At 42.4% G+C, this 16,808-nt stretch overlaps 1 protein-coding gene across 1 annotated transcript in view; it reads left to right on the top strand.

Moving 5' to 3' along the window:
* FRMD4B (FERM domain containing 4B) overlaps positions 1-16,808 on the top strand; it is a 319,908-nt gene that overhangs the window by 107,038 nt on the left and 196,062 nt on the right. The gene's annotated exons all lie outside the window — the stretch shown is intronic.

The following is a 16,808-nucleotide window of genomic DNA, read 5'->3' as shown; positions in this document are numbered from 1 at the left end:
CTGCACATTTAATTTCTTTAGAGCCTTTGGTGAGTTACTACGTAACACCTCCAAGCCTTCTGAAAAACAGGGGCAATATAATAATACCTTTCTTGTTGCGGTTCATTCATAAAATAAATGTTACTGTGTCTCTACTATGTACCAAGGACAAGCAGCAATGGGTGGATTTAATGGAATAAGACATGGAATTAATTCATCTATAACCAAACAATACTTTTGTTACTCCTCTTTTAAAGTACTAGTGTTTCAACGGAAGCCCTCATGAAAAGTGGGGGCAAAAGGAGGCCATGGCTCTTGAATTCCAAATCAATTAGACCCGAAATCTAGGTGGTAGACCCGCAGTCAGTATTTAATTTTTAAATTGCGCCCGTGGGGTGAACTTCCCCCAGCGGCCAGTGGGGTGCGCTGTGGGAACAGTGACTATAGGACTGCCCCCGCGGGGTTTAGGGGGACGAGGTCCTGCTTCCCCTCAGGGGAGTGGGGCTCAGCGTGGTGAGCAGCAAGTTCACCTTTGCCGCGAATTCTCTAGCTTCTGTTTCCTGTTAAATTTAACTCCATCCACGTTCTAAGGACCGCAGAATTAGTTCACATGTACTAGATGTCCTCGCTGACCTATATGCTTTTGCAATGAAACGACGTGCTTGAGGAAGCGTGAGGCCGCAGCGACACTGATACATTGGGTAATTGTTAAGAAAGCATTGTGGAAATACTATAAATGAGAAATTAACTGCTGAAGAGGGATGATAACACTGCGGAAAACAGCAAGACAAGGGAATCTTGGGAAGCATTAACACGTCTGCCACCTTCCTATTGTTCGAAGTCCCAGGCTGACCACGGTGGCCAAGTTCTAATCACCAAACGGTGAAGTTACAGTCGACAACATCTATGACTTTTTTTTTTATATTGCTTTTATTTGGTTTCTGATTTTGAATCTCATGTTCATTCTTTTAGCCTTGCCTCTTGAAATCAGCCTCAGAAATCAACCCAGTCCACCTGAGCAAATTTCAGATCCATCTTTGGATATTCAAAAGAGCTGGGTTTTATTCCAAATATGAATTTCCATGTTAGGAGTTGAGGTAGTCAACATGTCTTATATCAATTCATTTATCTTATAAAAATAATTCCGCTTCTGACATTTTGATAAGAGAAATATTGTCATCTTGTTTGTTTAATATTTTTCTTGATTTTCAGTGAAGTCGAGGATTTTTTCTTCTCTTTATTAGCTGTTTATATATCTGAGGAAAATTGCCTATTACCACCCTTCTTTTTCTATCAATTTGTTTATTACATTAATAGATCAAGAAGGAAATCATTGATTCGGGGGTGACAGACCAGAGTACAAGTAATGGGTGTTAACAATACAATCCAGATCACAAAGCCGTTGCAAACAGTTGGAGAAGGTGAATTCTCAGCTCCTGCCTGATCTTTATAGTTAGGTGTTGTGTCTTGACGTCTCCCTCTTGGAGTCAATCTGGAGCTCACAGATGGCCGGTTCATCTTTCTGAGGTATGTATGATCTGTGAGCCCTGTGGCAGGTTGCAGAATGCTGGGAGAGAGGGTCTCTACAGTCCATGCAGAGCCCATAGAAGAGGTGGGTGGTGCTGCTTGACAGTCCTCTTCGAGAGAAGGCAGCAGGGGCACTTGTCTGTGAAGGAACACAGCTCAGCCTAAGAAAGGGAGATGCATAATTCCTCCACCAGCCTGGGCATTGACTGAATTGTATTCATTTCTATATCTTGCACTCTGGGCAAATGTTGGTTGGGATGATGGTAGAATAAGTTACCAGTGACTCCGTCTGCCAAAATATCATTCATGGGGCACCTGGGTGGCTCAGTCGGTTAAGGGTCTGCCTTCAGCTCAGGTTGTGATCTTGGGGTCCTGGGATCGAGCCCCATGTTGGGCTCCCTGCTCAGCGGGGAGTCTGCTTCTCCTTCTCCCTTTGCCACTCCCCCTGTTTGTGCTCTCTCTCTCTGTCAAATAAATAAATAAAATCTTACCAAAAAAAATATCATTCAGGTAGTTGAGTCCCTTTACAGAGAAACATTTTGTGATATAAAAAATTGTGATATAATAACAAAGGTGCTTATTTATAAATGCAGTGAAGAGCAAGACCTGGTGTACCATAGTCAGGAGTGTGAACAATATTTGGGGATATAGGCAATCATGGTAATGTGATAGAAGAGTATCTGGGATTTCTATTGAGACTGACTGACCTGCTCATATTTCTGTAGTTGTTTACTTATATTCATAACTGAAGGAATGCTGATTTTTAAGTAGAAGTGAGTGAAAACATTTTTAAAAGATGTAATTTTTATACTTATCCAAGTTCCATTCTTGAATTCCGTACAAGGATCCCCTGGGAGTCAGGGATTCCTGACTGAAATCCCTTGGTCTCTGGCCGGGGGGTTGGGGGTGGGGTGGTCAAGTGCTGACTACACAGGGGCATGGAGGAATTTTTTGAGGCAATAGAACTGTTCAATCTTGATTGTGATGGTGGTTAAATTACTCAAAACTGGGCATTTCACGCATGAAAATTAGAACTGAAAGAGGGAGGGAAGGAAGGAGGTAGAGAGGGAAACGAAAAGAGAGAAAGAGGAGTTATGAGTTGCATATTGCCGCTAACAGAAGTAGTCACTGTGTAAATTCCTTTTGTATAGGAGCTGGGTTTCTTCCACATTTATCCAGTGCCTTCTGGAGAGTCAGTGTAGCAGCAGTGGTCAGGGAAAAAAGGACTCTGGGCAACTCTTCCCAGGTTTAAATCCCGGCTCTGCCAGTTAGTTAGTTGGTGGGACCTGGGCCAAGTCACATGACCTCTCTCTGTCTCCGTTTTATCATCTTAAAATGAAGATAGCAGTAACCATGCCTACCTCATATGATTATTTGGGGATTAAATGGGTTAATATATTTAAAGTTGATTATTAGAACAGTGCCTGGCATCTAGTAAGCACCATAATGTCATCTAATAATTAGAAATGCTTGGGGGAAGAAGCCAAGGTCATGATGAAGAGCTCAGTCAATGCCAGTGATGGCATCAGGTCAAGAGAAGTTAGTCATCAACAAAAAAGGAATGTGTTTATGTGTCCGTAAGACACATCAACTTACTTGTTACTATTCTTCTAAATGCATTTGAAACTTTTTTTTTTTTTTGGTTCTGCCTACACCTCACCTCTCAGTTGTATCAACTCCCAACGCCCTCTTCCTTTTCCAAATCACTTCCCCTGATGGACCACCTCACATGTGTGTTTCCAGAGGCCAAGGCCATTGCCTTTTATGCTACGTTTGCAAATGAAAATCACACCCGTAGTAAAGATGCCTATAAAACCCTAGTTGACTTAGCCATGCATACTTAGGGTGAGGTTATTCATTATGACTGATATTTAATATCATTCAGATAGTCTGCAAAACTGTGTTGAATATTTACAACATGGCAAAATGTTCACCTGCCAAGTTTCCGACAGAATCCTGCTGGGATTTTAGTCCTGGGGTGTTTTACTAGTGGGTGCACAGTTTGTGAGCTTTCAAATCATCTGTAAGTGAAGAATTTATTGGTTTAATAGGTTTCTCTGCCATCTACCAGGCAACAGCCCATTTATCTGGAGAACGAGAAACGGGAATCATGCAAATCTAAAATCATGAAATAATCCAATAACTTCATTTAAAGTAATTTCAACCTTCCTCAGTAAACCTTAAAGGCAATTTATAAGGAGAGAGGACATATGGGATATCACAGCAACTTCTTTTTAATGTCAGTAAAAATATAGACAGGCCGTTCTCATTTTTTTATGGTAGTACTGTTGTATAAAGTTGCCATGAGCACTGAATTAGCAAATGTTGAACCAGCTCCTAAGGGAAATACAGGGTTAGGTTCTTGTGAATCTCTGGTCACAACATTCTCATTAACCAATTAATATATAAGCTTGGTTTACGTGTGTTTCTGTTTCAAGGCACTTTATTGGCTGTATATTGTGGATCCATTAACATTGAACTCATGGTCAACAGAACTGTAACTCGTGCCTGAATGAAACTTATCCAACACACACATTTTCTCCATAAGGTACATCGCAGTTTTCTTATTCTTAGGAACACTAACCAGCATCTCGGGGCTGTGCTTTGGGACCGTTTTAAACAGCAGAGTCACCAGCAAAAAGCACAAAAAGGCAAAATACATTGTGCTAAAAAGACCACAACGAGGGCACTTGTTTATGGCACATGCACTGAAATAAGAAGGCAGGGTGTCATCTTTGTTGACCTTAGCCGGGGCCTTGCTCAAGGGGCGACTCACATGTTTTGCCCCTGCCCCTGTCTGAGAATGACTTTAAATGGGGCACACGTTTGATTTCGGGTTTGCAAGTAAATTTTAGCAAGTAGGTGAATTTGCAAACATGGAATCCATGAATAATGAGGTTGAATTTATAAATAAGAAAAAGAACAAAAAAGAACCTATGTGGTCTGTCCCTCCATTCCTGAACAGCATTAGCTAAGTATAGAACTTCCATTGGATAAATGCCCAGTGAATCATATACGTGTGCCAGAGCACAGCCCTCCCTGCCTCGAAACCCACCGATCTCTCCATTGGAGAGCTTGCAGAACTTGGTGAGGGGTCAGCAAACTCCAGCCTGTGGGCCAGATCCCTCATAATGCCTGTTTTGGTATGGTCCCAAGCTAAGACAGGGGTTTGGTTTGGTTTTGTTTTGTTTCCCATTTAAATGGATGGGGGGCGGGGAGGAATCAAAGGAAGACTATTTCAGGACACTTGAAAATTTTATGAAATCTAGATGTTGGTGTCCAAAGGTGATGTTTAATTGGAACACAGCCCATGGGCATATTTATGCACTGTTGATGACTGCTTTCCTATAATGCGGCAGAGATGCGCACTTGCCACAGAAACTATTGTCGTCCACAAAGCTGAAAATGTTTACTATCTGGTCCTTTATAGAAAAATTAAATGACCTGTGTTCGCAAACATTGCTAGTGGCCACAACGTAGGGTCTTGCACAGGTAATTAAAAGCTCCGTATTGCAGGAAAACTTTATCTAGCAGGGGAGGAGGTAGGTTTTAGGCAACAGAAAATAGGGCTTTTCCCTTCCTCAACCCCACATCCTTCTTTTCAGACAAGGTTAGGTTTCAAATTGCTATTAATTAAGTAACTCAAGAATTTACTTCACATGTTGAAGCAGATTAGAAACTATCAGGTTGTTTCTGTTAACAAATCCGTTTTAAACCAATTTAAATGCAACTGGAGGAAATGCATCAAGGAGAAGAAAAAAGAGTACACCAAACTTTTTGTGTTGGAATTATGCAATGAAATTCCAGAAGCTTTCTTTCCTATCAATTAATATGGGTGGTTCCGTTTGTTGGGGTGTCCGACTCTTTTTTTTTTTTTTAATTTTTTATTGTTATGTTAATCACCATATATTACATCATTAGTTTTTGGTGCAGTGTTCCATGATTCATTGTTTGTTCATAACACCCAGTGCTCCATGCAGAACGTGCCCTCCTCAATACCCATCACCAGGCTAACCCATCCCCCCACCCCCCTCCCCTCTAGAACCCTCAGTTTGTTTTTCAGAGTCCATCATCTCTCATGGTTCGTTTCCCCCTCTGACATACTCCCCTTTTCTTCCTCTCCTGTTATCTTCTTTTTCTTTTTTCTGAAAATATGTTGCGTTATTTGTTTCAGAAGTACAGATCTGTGATTCAACAGTCTTGCACAATTCACAGCGCTCACCGTAGCACATACCCTCCCCAATGTCTATCACCCAGCCACCCCATCCCTCCCACCCCCAACCACTCCAGTAACACTCAGTTTCTTTCCTGAGATTAAGAATTCCTCATATCAGTGAGGTCATGTGATACATGTCTTTCTCTGATTGACTTATTTCACTCAGCATAACACCCTCCAGTTCCATCCACGTCGTTGCAAATGGCAAGATCTCATTCCTTTTGATGGCTGCATAATATTCCATTGTGTATATATACCACATCTTCTTTATCCATTCATCTGTCGATGGGCATCTTGGCTCTTTCCACAGTTTGGCTATGGTGGACATTGCTGCTATAAACATTGGGGTACACGTACCCCTTCGGGTCCCTACATTTGTATCTTTGTGGTAAATACCCAGTAGTGCAATTGCTGGATCGAACGGTAGCTCTAATTTCAACTGTTTGAGGAACCTCCATACTGTTTTCCAGAGGGGTTGCACCAGCTTGCATTCCCACCAACAGTGTAGGAGGGTTCCCCTTTCTCCACATCCCCGCCAACATCTGTCGTTCCCTGACTTGTTAATTTTAGCCATTCTGACGGGTGTGAGGTGGTATCTCATTGAGGTTTTGATTTGGATTTCCCTGATGCCAAGCGATGTTGAGCACTTTTTCATGTGCCTGTTGGCCATTTGGATGTCTTCTTTGGAGAAATGTCTGTTCATGTCTTCTGCCCATTTCTTGATTGGATTATTTGTTCTTTGGGTGTTGAGTTTGATAAGTTCTTTATAAATTTTGGATACTAGCCCTTTATCTGATATGTCATTTGCAAATATTTTCTCCCATTCTGTCGGTTGTCTTTTGGTTTTGTGGACTGTTTCTTTTGCTGTGCAGAAGCTTTTTATCTTGATGAAATCCCAATAGTTCATTTTTGCCCTGGCTTCCCGTGCCTTTGGCGATGTTTCTAGGAAGAAGTTGCTGCGGCTAAGGTCGAAAAGGTTGCTACCTGTGTTCTCCTTTAGGATTTGGATGGACTCCTGTCTCACGTTTAGGTCTTTCAACCATTTGGAGTCTATTTTTGTGTGTGGTGTAAGGAAATGGTCCAGTTTCATTCTTCTGCATGTGGCTGTCCAATTTTCCCAACACCATTTGTTGAAGAGACTGTCTTTTTGCCATTGGACATTCTTTCCTGCTTTGTCAAAAATAAGTTGACCATAGAGTTGAGGGTCCATTTCTGGGCTCTCGATTCTGTTCCATTGATCTATGTGTCTGTTTTTGTGCCAGTACCATACTGTCTTGATGATGACAGCTTTGTAATAGAGCTGGAAGTCCGGAATTGTGATGCCGCCAGCTTTGCTTTTCTTTTTCAGTATTCCTCTGGCTATTCTGGGTCTCTTCTGGTTCCATACAAATTTTAGGATTATTTGTTCCATTTCTTTGAAAAAAGTGGATGGTATTTTGATGGGGATTGCATTGAATGTGTAGATTGCTCTAGGTAGCATTGACATCTTCACAATGTTGATTCTCCCAATCCATGAGCATGGAACGTTTTTCCATTTCTTTGTGTCTTCTTCAATTTCTTTCCTGAGTATTTTATAGTTTTCTGTGTACAGATCCTTTGCCTCTTTGGTTAGATTTATTCCTAGGTATCTAATGGTTTTGGGTGCAATTGTAAATGGGATCGACTCCTTGATTTGTCTCTCTTCTGTCTTGTTGTTGGTGTATAGGAATGCCACTGATTTCTGTGCATTGATTTTATATCCTGCTACTTTACTGAATTCCTGTATGAGTTCTAGCAGTTTTGGGGTGGAGTCTTTTGGGTTTTCCACATACAGTATCATATCATCTGCAAAGAGTGAGAGTTTGACTTCCTCTTTGCCGATTTGGATGCCTTTGATTTCTTTTTGTTGTCTGATTGCTGTGGCTAGGACTTCTAATACTATGTTGAATAGCAGTGGTGAGAGTGGACATCCCTGCCGCGTTCCTGACCTTAGGGGAAAAGCTCTCAGCCTTTCCCCATTGAGAATGATATTCGCTGTAGGTTTTTCATAGATGGCTTTTATGATATTGAGGTATGTACCCTCTATCCCTATACTCTGAAGAGTTTTGATCAAGAAAGGATGTTGTACTTTGTCAAATGCTTTTTCTGCATCTATTGAGAGGATCATATGATTCTTGTTCTTTCTTTTGTTAATGTATTGTATCACGTTGATTGATTTGCGGATGTTGAACCAGCCTTGCAGCCCAGGAATAAATCCCACTTGGTCGTGGTGAATAATCCTTTTAATGTACTGTTGGATCCTATTGGCTAGTATTTTGGTGAGAATTTTTGCATCCATGTTCATCAAGGATATTGGTCTGTAATTCTCTTTTTTGATGGGGTCTTTGTCTGGTTTTGGGATCAAGGTAATGCTGGCCTCATAAAATGAGTTTGGAAGTTTCCCTTCCATTTCTATTTTTTGGAACAATTTCAGAAGAATAGGTATTAATTCTTCTTTAAATGTCTGATAGAATTCCCCTGGGAAGCCATCTGGCCCTGGGCTTTTGTTTCTTGGGAGATTTTTGATGACTGTTTCAATTTCCTTAGTGGTTATAGGTCTGTTCAGGTTTTCTATTTCTTCCTGGTTCAATTTTGGTAGTTGATACATCTCTAGGAATGCACCCATTTCTTCCAGGTTATCTAATTTGCTGGCATAGAGTTGCTCATAATATGTTCTTATAATTGTTTGTATTTCTTTGGTGTTGCTTGTGATCTCTCCTCTTTCATTCATGATTTTGTTGATTTGGGTCATTTCTCTTTTCTTTTTGATCAGTCTGGCCAGGGGTTTATCAATCTTGTTAATTCTTTCAAAGAACCAGCTCCTAGTTTCGTTGATCTGTTCTACTGTTCTTTTGCTTTCTAGTTCATTGATTTCTGCTCTGATCTTTATGATTTCTCTTCTCCTGCTGGGTTTAGGCTTTCTTTGCTGTTCTTTCTCCAGCTCCTTTAGGTGTAGGGTTAGGTTGTGTATTTGAGACCTTTCTTGTTTCTTGAGAAAGGCTTGTATTGCTATATACTTTCCTCTCAGGACTGCTTTTGCTGTATCCCAAAGATTTTGAACAGTTGTGTTTTCATTTTCATTGGTTTCCATGAATTTTTTTAATTCTTCTTTAATTTCTTGGTTGACCCATTCATTCTTTAGTAGGATGCTCTTTAGCCTCCATGTATTTGAGTTCTTTCCGACTTTCCTCTTGTGGTTGAGTTCTAGTTTCAAAGCATTGTGGTCTGAAAATATGCAGGGAATGATCCCAATCTTTTGGTACCGATTGAGACCTGATTTGTGACCTAGGATGTGATCAATTCTGGAGAATGTTCCATGGGCACTAGAGAAGAATGTGTATTCCTTTGCTTTGGGATGGAATGTTCTGAATATGTCTGTGAAGTCCATTTGGTCCAGTGTGTCATTTAAAGTCTTTATTTCCTTGTTGATCTTTTGCTTAGATGATCTGTCCATTTCAGTCAGGGGGGTGTTAAAGTCCCCCACTATTATTGTATTGTTGTCAATGTGTTTCTTTGCTTTTGTTATTAATTGCCTTATATAATTGGCCGCTCCCATGTTCGGGGCATAGATATTTACAATTGTTAGATCTTCTTGTTGGATAGACCCTTTAAGTAGGATATAGTGTCCTTCCTCATCTCTTATTACAGTCTTTGTTTTAAAATCTAGTTTGTCTGATATAAGGATTGCCACCCCAGCTTTCTTTTGGTGTCCATTAGCATGGTAAATGGTCTTCCACCCCCTCACTTTCAATCTGGGGGTGTCTTTGGGTGTAAAATGAGTCTCTTGTAGACAGCATATTGATGGGTCTTGTTTTTTAATCCAATCTGATAGCCTGTGTCTTTTGATTGGGGCATTTAGCCCATTTACATTCAGGGTAACTATTGAAAGGTATGAATTTAGTGTCATTGTATTACCTGTAAGGTGACTGTTAACTGTCTGTTGTCTGTGTTCGTTTCTGTTCTTTGCTGCTTTTAGGTTCTCTCTTTGCTTAGAGGACCCCTCTCAATATTTCTTGGAGGGCTGGTTTCGTGTTTGCAAATTCCTTTAGTTTTTGTTTGTTCTGGAAGCTTTTTATCTCTCCTTCTATTTTCAATGATAGCCTAGCTGGATATAGTATTCTTGGCTGCATATTTTTCTCGTTTAGTGCTCTGAAGATATCTTGCCAGTCCTTTCTGGCCTGCCAGGTCTCTGTGGATAGGTCTGTTGCCAATCTAATGTTTCTACCATTGTAGGTTACATATCTCTTCTCCCGAGCTGCTTTCAGGATTTTCTCTTTGTCTCTGAGACTCGTAAGTTTTACTATTAGATGTCGGGGTGTTGACCTATTTTTATTGATTTTGAGAGGGGTTCTCTGTGCCTCCTGGATTTTAATGCCTGTTTCCTTCCTCACATTAGGGAAGTTCTCTGCTATAATTTGCTCCAATATACCTTCTGCCCCTCTCTCTCTCTCTTCTTCTTCTGGGATCCCAATTATTCTAATGTTGTTTCGTCTTATCGTATCACTTATCTCTCGAATTCTGCCCTCGTGATCCTGTAGTTGTTTCTCTCTCTTTTTCTCAGCCTCTTTATTTTCCATCATTTGGTCTTCTATATCACTGATTCTCTCTTCTGCCTCATTTATCCTAGCATTTAGTGCCCCCATTTTTGATTGCACCTCATCAATAGCCTTTTTGATTTCGATTTGGTTAGATTTTAGTTCTTTTATTTCTCCAGAAAGGGTTTCTCTAATAACTTCCACGCTTTTTTCAAGCCCAGCTAGTATCTTTAAAGTCATGATTCTGAACTCTAGGTCCGACATCGTACTAATGTCCGTATTGAGTAGGTCCCTGGCTGACGGTACTACCTCTTGTTCTTTTTGCTGAGGTGATTTCTTTCGTCTTGTCATTTTGTCCAGAGGAGAATAGATGAATGAGAGAACAAAAGGCTAACAGGTTTACAACGTCCCCAGCAAATATACTGTATGCAAATCAGAAAAGACCTGAAACCAGGGGAAAAGAAAGGGAAAGAAAGAAAAAAGAAAGAGAAAAAGAAAAAAAAAAAGAAAAAAAAGATAAAAACAAAAACAAAACAATTCAAAAAAGGCAGAATATGATCAAATATGATCAGGCTAGTGCATAGATCAGTGCCACACACTAGATTTTGGGCGTATTTTGGTCTGTTAGAAAAAGTGCCTCCTAAAATTTTAAAGGAAGAAAGACATATATGTACAAAATAAGGGTTGATACAATGAAGGGATGGAAGATGACTGTAAAGATGAAAATTATAAAAGATTTTATAAAAGGACTTGGTAAGATAAGTTGTTTGAAAAAAGAAAGAAGATTTAAGGAAAAAAAAAAAGGAAAAAGGGAGAGAATGTGATCAGGCAGGAGACTAGAACAAAGCCATACACTAGTGGTTTAGGGTATATTTTGATCTGTTAGAAGAAACTGTACCTCAAAATTTTAAAGAGAGAACAACTTATATATATATGCCAAAAACAAGGATAACTACTATGAAGGGATAAAATATGACTCTAAAAATGAAAAAAAAAATAAAAAATGTTTTTTTTTTTAAAAAAAGGGATTTATAAGATGTTGGTTGAAAAAGGGAAAAAGAAAAATAAAAAAAGTCAACAAAAATTAACTTTGATGAAATAATGAATCATGGTAAAAAAAAAAAAAAAAAAAAAAAAAAAGAAGGCATGAATCTATGTGCAGTATTCCCCTAGCGCTGGAGTTCTCCTATTCTCCTTGATCGATCAACTTGGTCTTGGCTTGCTGGCTGTTTGTGCTGATCTTCTGGGGGAGGGGCCTGTTGCTGTGGTTTCCAAATGCCTTTGCCGGAGGCGGAATTGCCCCGCCCTTGTCCGTCCGGGCTAAGGAAGCTGCTCCAGTTTGCTCTCAGGAGCTTTTGTTCCCTGCAAGCTCTCGGTACAGCTTTGGAGGACCAGGGCGAAAATGGCGGCCTCCCAGTCTCTGCCCGGAGGAGCCGAGAACTCGGGGCCCCACTCCTCAGTGCGCACCCAGAGAAAAGCAGTCACTCCCGTGTCCCCGGTCTCTGGCCGCACTCCGTGCTCACCTGGCCTGTGACCGAGCGTTTCTATCTCTGGCACCCGACCCCGCTCGGAGTCTCCAAACCCAGCAGATCCCTGCAGTGTGTTCCCGCACCGCTCCTCCCCGGGAAGGAAGGGGAGTCTCCCCGGATCTGCTGCTTGTTGGGTCCCTGCTGGGGGAGCCGTGCCCCGACTGGGCCGCAGATCACAGTTTGTGGCAACCCCGAGCTGAGAGCCCGCGACTCTGCTCCGTCTCTGCAGCCGGCTTCCCTGCTCTGATACCTGGGAGCTCTGCCGCACTCAGGCACCCCCGGTCTCTCTGTGACCCCGAGGGTCCTGAGACCACACTGTCCCGGGAGGATTCCACCCCCCGCTTAGCCACTGCAGCGACGTCCCTCCGCCGAGCCAACTTTTAAAAGGTCCGATTTTGTGCTCCGCGGCTCTAGCACTTGCCAGAAGCGGCCGACGGAGGCCCCTCCCCCGCCGTCTATCCTCCCGAATATCGCCTCGGATTCACTTCTCCGCACGTCCTACCTTCCAGTAAGTGGTCGCTTCTCTGTTCAGAGAGTTGTTGCTACTCTCCTGTTCGATCTCCTGTTGAGTTCGTAGGTGTTCAGAATGGTTTGATCCCTATTCAGCTGTATTCCTGAGACCAGACAAAATCTAGGTCTCCTACTCCTCCGCCATCTTGCTCCGCCCCTTCGGGGTGTCCGACTCTTGATTTCAGCTCAGGTCATGATCTTGGGGTTGGGATTGAGCCCCGCATAGGCTCCCTGCTCAGTGAGGAGTCTGCTTGGCCCTCTCCCTCCCGTCTGCTCCTCCCCCTGCTTGCGCATGCAGGCATACACGCTCTCTCGCTCAAAAAAAAAGGGGGGGGGCACCTGGGTGGCTCAGTTGTTAAACGTCTGCTTCAGCTCAGGTCATGATCTCAGGGTTCTGGGATCGAGCCCCACATCGGGCTCCCTGTTCCGCAGGAAGCCTGCTTCTCCCTCTCCCACTCCCCCTGCTTGTGTTCCCTCTCTCGCTGTGTGTCTCTCTCTGTCAAATAAATAAATAAAATCTTTTAAAAAAAAAGTACAGTTCATTTTATTTTGTCTGTATATGGAGTTTTAGCAGCTCAAAGTTGTCTTAGACATTATTTAGACCAAGACTACCGAGACTATCCAAGAGAATTTTCTGCGTGGCTGGGCATGTCCTATATCTGCATTATCCCAATACGGTAGCCACTAATTCATGTGGCTGTTGAGCATTTGAAATGTGGCTGGTAGGACTGAGGAACTGAATTTTTAATTTTTGTCCAGTTTTAATTAAGTCGAAATAGCCACATGCAGAACTATTATGTACCTTATGGAGCAGGTTGCATTTAGACTTAAGATGACAAACTGGTCGGCGGCCTTTCTTAAGTTTGCCTTGAATAGGGTTTTTAAAGAGTTTGGATATGTTGCCAACATTTAAAGATTGGGGGATTTTATATAAAGACCCAAATTCTGGCTTCTTATGGGAAATTGATATATCTGGAGATACCAGGGATGCCCTTTCTGGACAAGCTATGGGATCTCCAGTCCCCAGTGCTCCCTATTGTCTTATACTTAGCCCGCTGCATCATTTTCATTACCTGTTTGGTCTCCATTGACATTTGAATGTGCAATTGCTAATCTAATTCAACCCCCAAATTTTCATATAGGAAACTAAAGCCCAGAGATAGCGTACCTTACACAAAGTCGTCTGGTAATTTACAGTAATTAATAGCCCAACTGGCTCACACAAGAATCCAGGTCCCTGGCCAGCACTCTTTCTACTCCAGAGCCCTGACTGAAATCTCTGGGTGTGTATGGGCAGTGGGAGAGGCGGTACCACCTGGTACCTGGGTGTGTCTGAGCTGCACTCAAAACCCCTATTCTCCTCTACTTCCAGGCCATGGAGAGGTTGGACATTTGGGTGAGTGAGGTCTCTGCTTTCCTCCCATCTGGGCTGACTCAGTGAGAGTCACAATGGGCAGTGAGGGTGTGGAAGGGATATAGGCCTGAACTTTCCCTGACCATTTCCCTCCCCAACTTCCTGTCTCATTGTTTACCGTTGACTTGTCCAAAGTTGTCAATGATGGCACATCTGAGAACCCATTGTTGGCTCTTTATCCTCCCTGTATCTCTGCAGTTCCTCTGCTTATTTGGGTCCACCTTTCTTTTTGTAAAGGCCTTTTGACTTATCTCTGAAGTCCTAGTCAATTAAATCTTGGGACAAAACACTTAAACGCACAAAGAAAGCTTTTGAAATAGTCTTTCACAGAATGAGAGTTAAATTTTATTGGGCATTTCTCTGTTCTCTTGTCCTGTTCAGGTCAAAGCTAATTCAGAAAGAGGAGGTTTAGCTTAGTGTCTTTGGGAACATACTCACCTGGATTTGAGTCCCCGCTCTGCGAGCTGCCAGATCAATGACCTTGGGGAAAAATCCCTTAACCTCCTGGGCCTCAATTTCCACAAATGTCAAAATACCTACTTCATAGGGCTGTGGGTGAGGAATAAATCTGATAATGAATGTAAAGTAGAAGAAAGCATGGCGCCTGCGACCAAGCCAGAGGGGCATCAACACTGAGGAGAGAGAACTGAGAGAGAGAGGGACAGAGTCCAGAGCATCAGTGCCTGAAGGCAGATACCCTGGGCTCTGCAGATGTGCGAGCCAGGAAACTCCCCCACATTCATCTTTATTAGCTTTATCCGTGTTTGCTTTGATTGGTTTGAGTTGGAGTTCTCTGTAAACTAAAAGTTCTGCTTAAACTCTGCCCTTTCTAAATTTCCCCCAAATCCATCTCCCAGTGTATTTCCAGTTACTATACATCCATTTGCTGGCTCTGAATGACCTCATGTTTGCCACATGCAATTTCCCCCCAGTGCACTTTGCTATCTGGGTGTACTTGAAATCAAGTGTATTAGTTTTCTATTACTACATGACGCATTACCACAAAGGTGGTGGCTTCAACAACACATACATATTATCTCACAGTTTCTGTGAATCAGGAGTCTAGACACAACTTCAGTGGGTCCTCCGCTCAGGGTCTCCCCAGGCTGATATTAAGGTATTGGCTGGGACTGTGATCTCATCTGAAATTCAGGATCTCTTCCAAAATCACTGACTGTTGGCAGAACTCAGCTTTTACAGTTGGAGGACTAAGGCCCTCACCTCCTGGAGGGCACCTGCAGTTCCTTGCCATGTGCCCCCCACCAGCGTGCCAATTTGTTTCTTCAAAGACACCAGAAAATCGTCTTTCTCTCCAATTTGCTAATAAGATAGAGTAATAACAGCCAGTAACAACCCATCACCTTTGGCACATAAGGTAATCTAATGAACAGAGTGACAGCCCATCATCTTTTCCATATTCTCCCAGCTGAAAGCAAGTTTACAGGCCCTAGCTACACTTAAGGGAAGGAGATTACATAGGGCGTAACACCAGCGTGTGGAAATCATGGGGGACGCATTAGAATTTTCCCTGCTGCACCAACTTTACCTCCCACCAAATGATCTAAACCCAGTTTGGAGCAGTAAGATACATTGATGAGTCAAGTTGTTCTGCATACATGTAGATTTTTTGTAAAAATGTGTTATTAGTTATAATGTGTGTGTGTGCATTTTAGGATTGAAAAAGATAGCTACAGGAGGCTGAAGACTGCCCCGCAAAGCTATCAGATCCTAATTCCTAGAATTGTAAATGTTGTCTTATATGGCAAAGACTTGGCAGCTGTGATGAAGTTGAGGTTCTTGAGATGGGGGGATTATCCTAGATTCTCTGGATGGGCCCTACATGCCATCACAGGTGTCCTTACAAGAGGAAGATGAGAGAGACACATGGAGGAGAGAGCAATGTGAACAGAGGTGGGGATTGGAGTGATGTGGCCACAAGTCAAGAAATGCTGGCAGGCACTGGAAGCTGGAGGATGCAAGAGCAGATTCTATCCTATCACCTCTGCAGGGAGTGTGGCCCAGTTCACACCTTGGTTCGAGGTCAAACTAAATTTGCACTTCTGATTTCCTGAACTATGAGAGAAGACATTTCTGCTGTGTTAAGCTGCTCATTCTGTGGTAATTTGTTACCACAGCCACAGGAAATGAGTATAATAGCCCTACTGACTAAGAATCAGTTTGCAGTTGAGTTTTTGGAGCCTAGAGACAATTTGGCCAAATTTCAGCCTAACTTTTAAAGGAATGCTTTTTCCCAGCGAGGTCCTTAGAGCACCTGCTTTGCATCTTTTGCGATGCTTATTTAGAAATGGGTTACTCAGAACCACCTGCTCACCGGTGCCCATTATTAAGGGCAGACCACAAGTTTGGCCTCAAGCCGCTTGGTGCTATTTGGTGGCCAAAGCAAAAAGTGGTCCCCCAATCTAACTTTCTAATCTTTCTTTCTTACTTTATTCAGCGAGAGGGTCTAATTTTCCCCTTGGGTAAGTGATTAATTCCACAGGCACTGTCATCTTTTATCTGGTCTTTAATATGTCAACCAGATACCTTGAGTATTTCTTCATTCAGCAAACCTTTCTTGAGTCCTTGTGATGTGCCATGGAGGATGGAGAAATAATAATGACCAAAAACACACAGTGTTTCCTGTTCTCAAAAAAACACAGCCTCATGAAAAGACAAAAATTAAATAGTCCCATGAATAAATGTGTAATTGCAGACTTTGGTAAGTCTGAAGAAAGGAAACATGTTTTGAGGAGGTTGTTTAGCGTAAGAATCGTGCCTAGTCTGAGAGAATCATGGATGACTTTCTCCTGGATGTGACTTTTCAGTTAGGAGCTGAATGTGAGTGGGACTCAACCAGTAGATGGGGAAGAGAGGTCAAAGTTCCTTATGGAGGCAACAACCTACACCACCATGTGACCGGAAGGCATGGTGCATTTGAAGACTGAGAGGGAAGTGGGAAGGTTGAGCAAGGTAGGACTGAAGAGGTGGGCAGGGTCTGACCATGGACACAGAAGACTCTTGAAGGAAGGCGAAGCACACACTGCTAAAATGAAAACAACTGGTCTGCTCCCTAGTCTACC

Source organism: Zalophus californianus, chromosome 1, assembly GCF_009762305.2.
Source record: "Zalophus californianus isolate mZalCal1 chromosome 1, mZalCal1.pri.v2, whole genome shotgun sequence".
Taxonomy (NCBI): Eukaryota; Metazoa; Chordata; class Mammalia; order Carnivora; family Otariidae; genus Zalophus; species Zalophus californianus.
The sequence above is the reverse complement of the archived record's forward strand: the minus strand, read 5'-3'. Positions and strand labels throughout refer to the sequence as shown.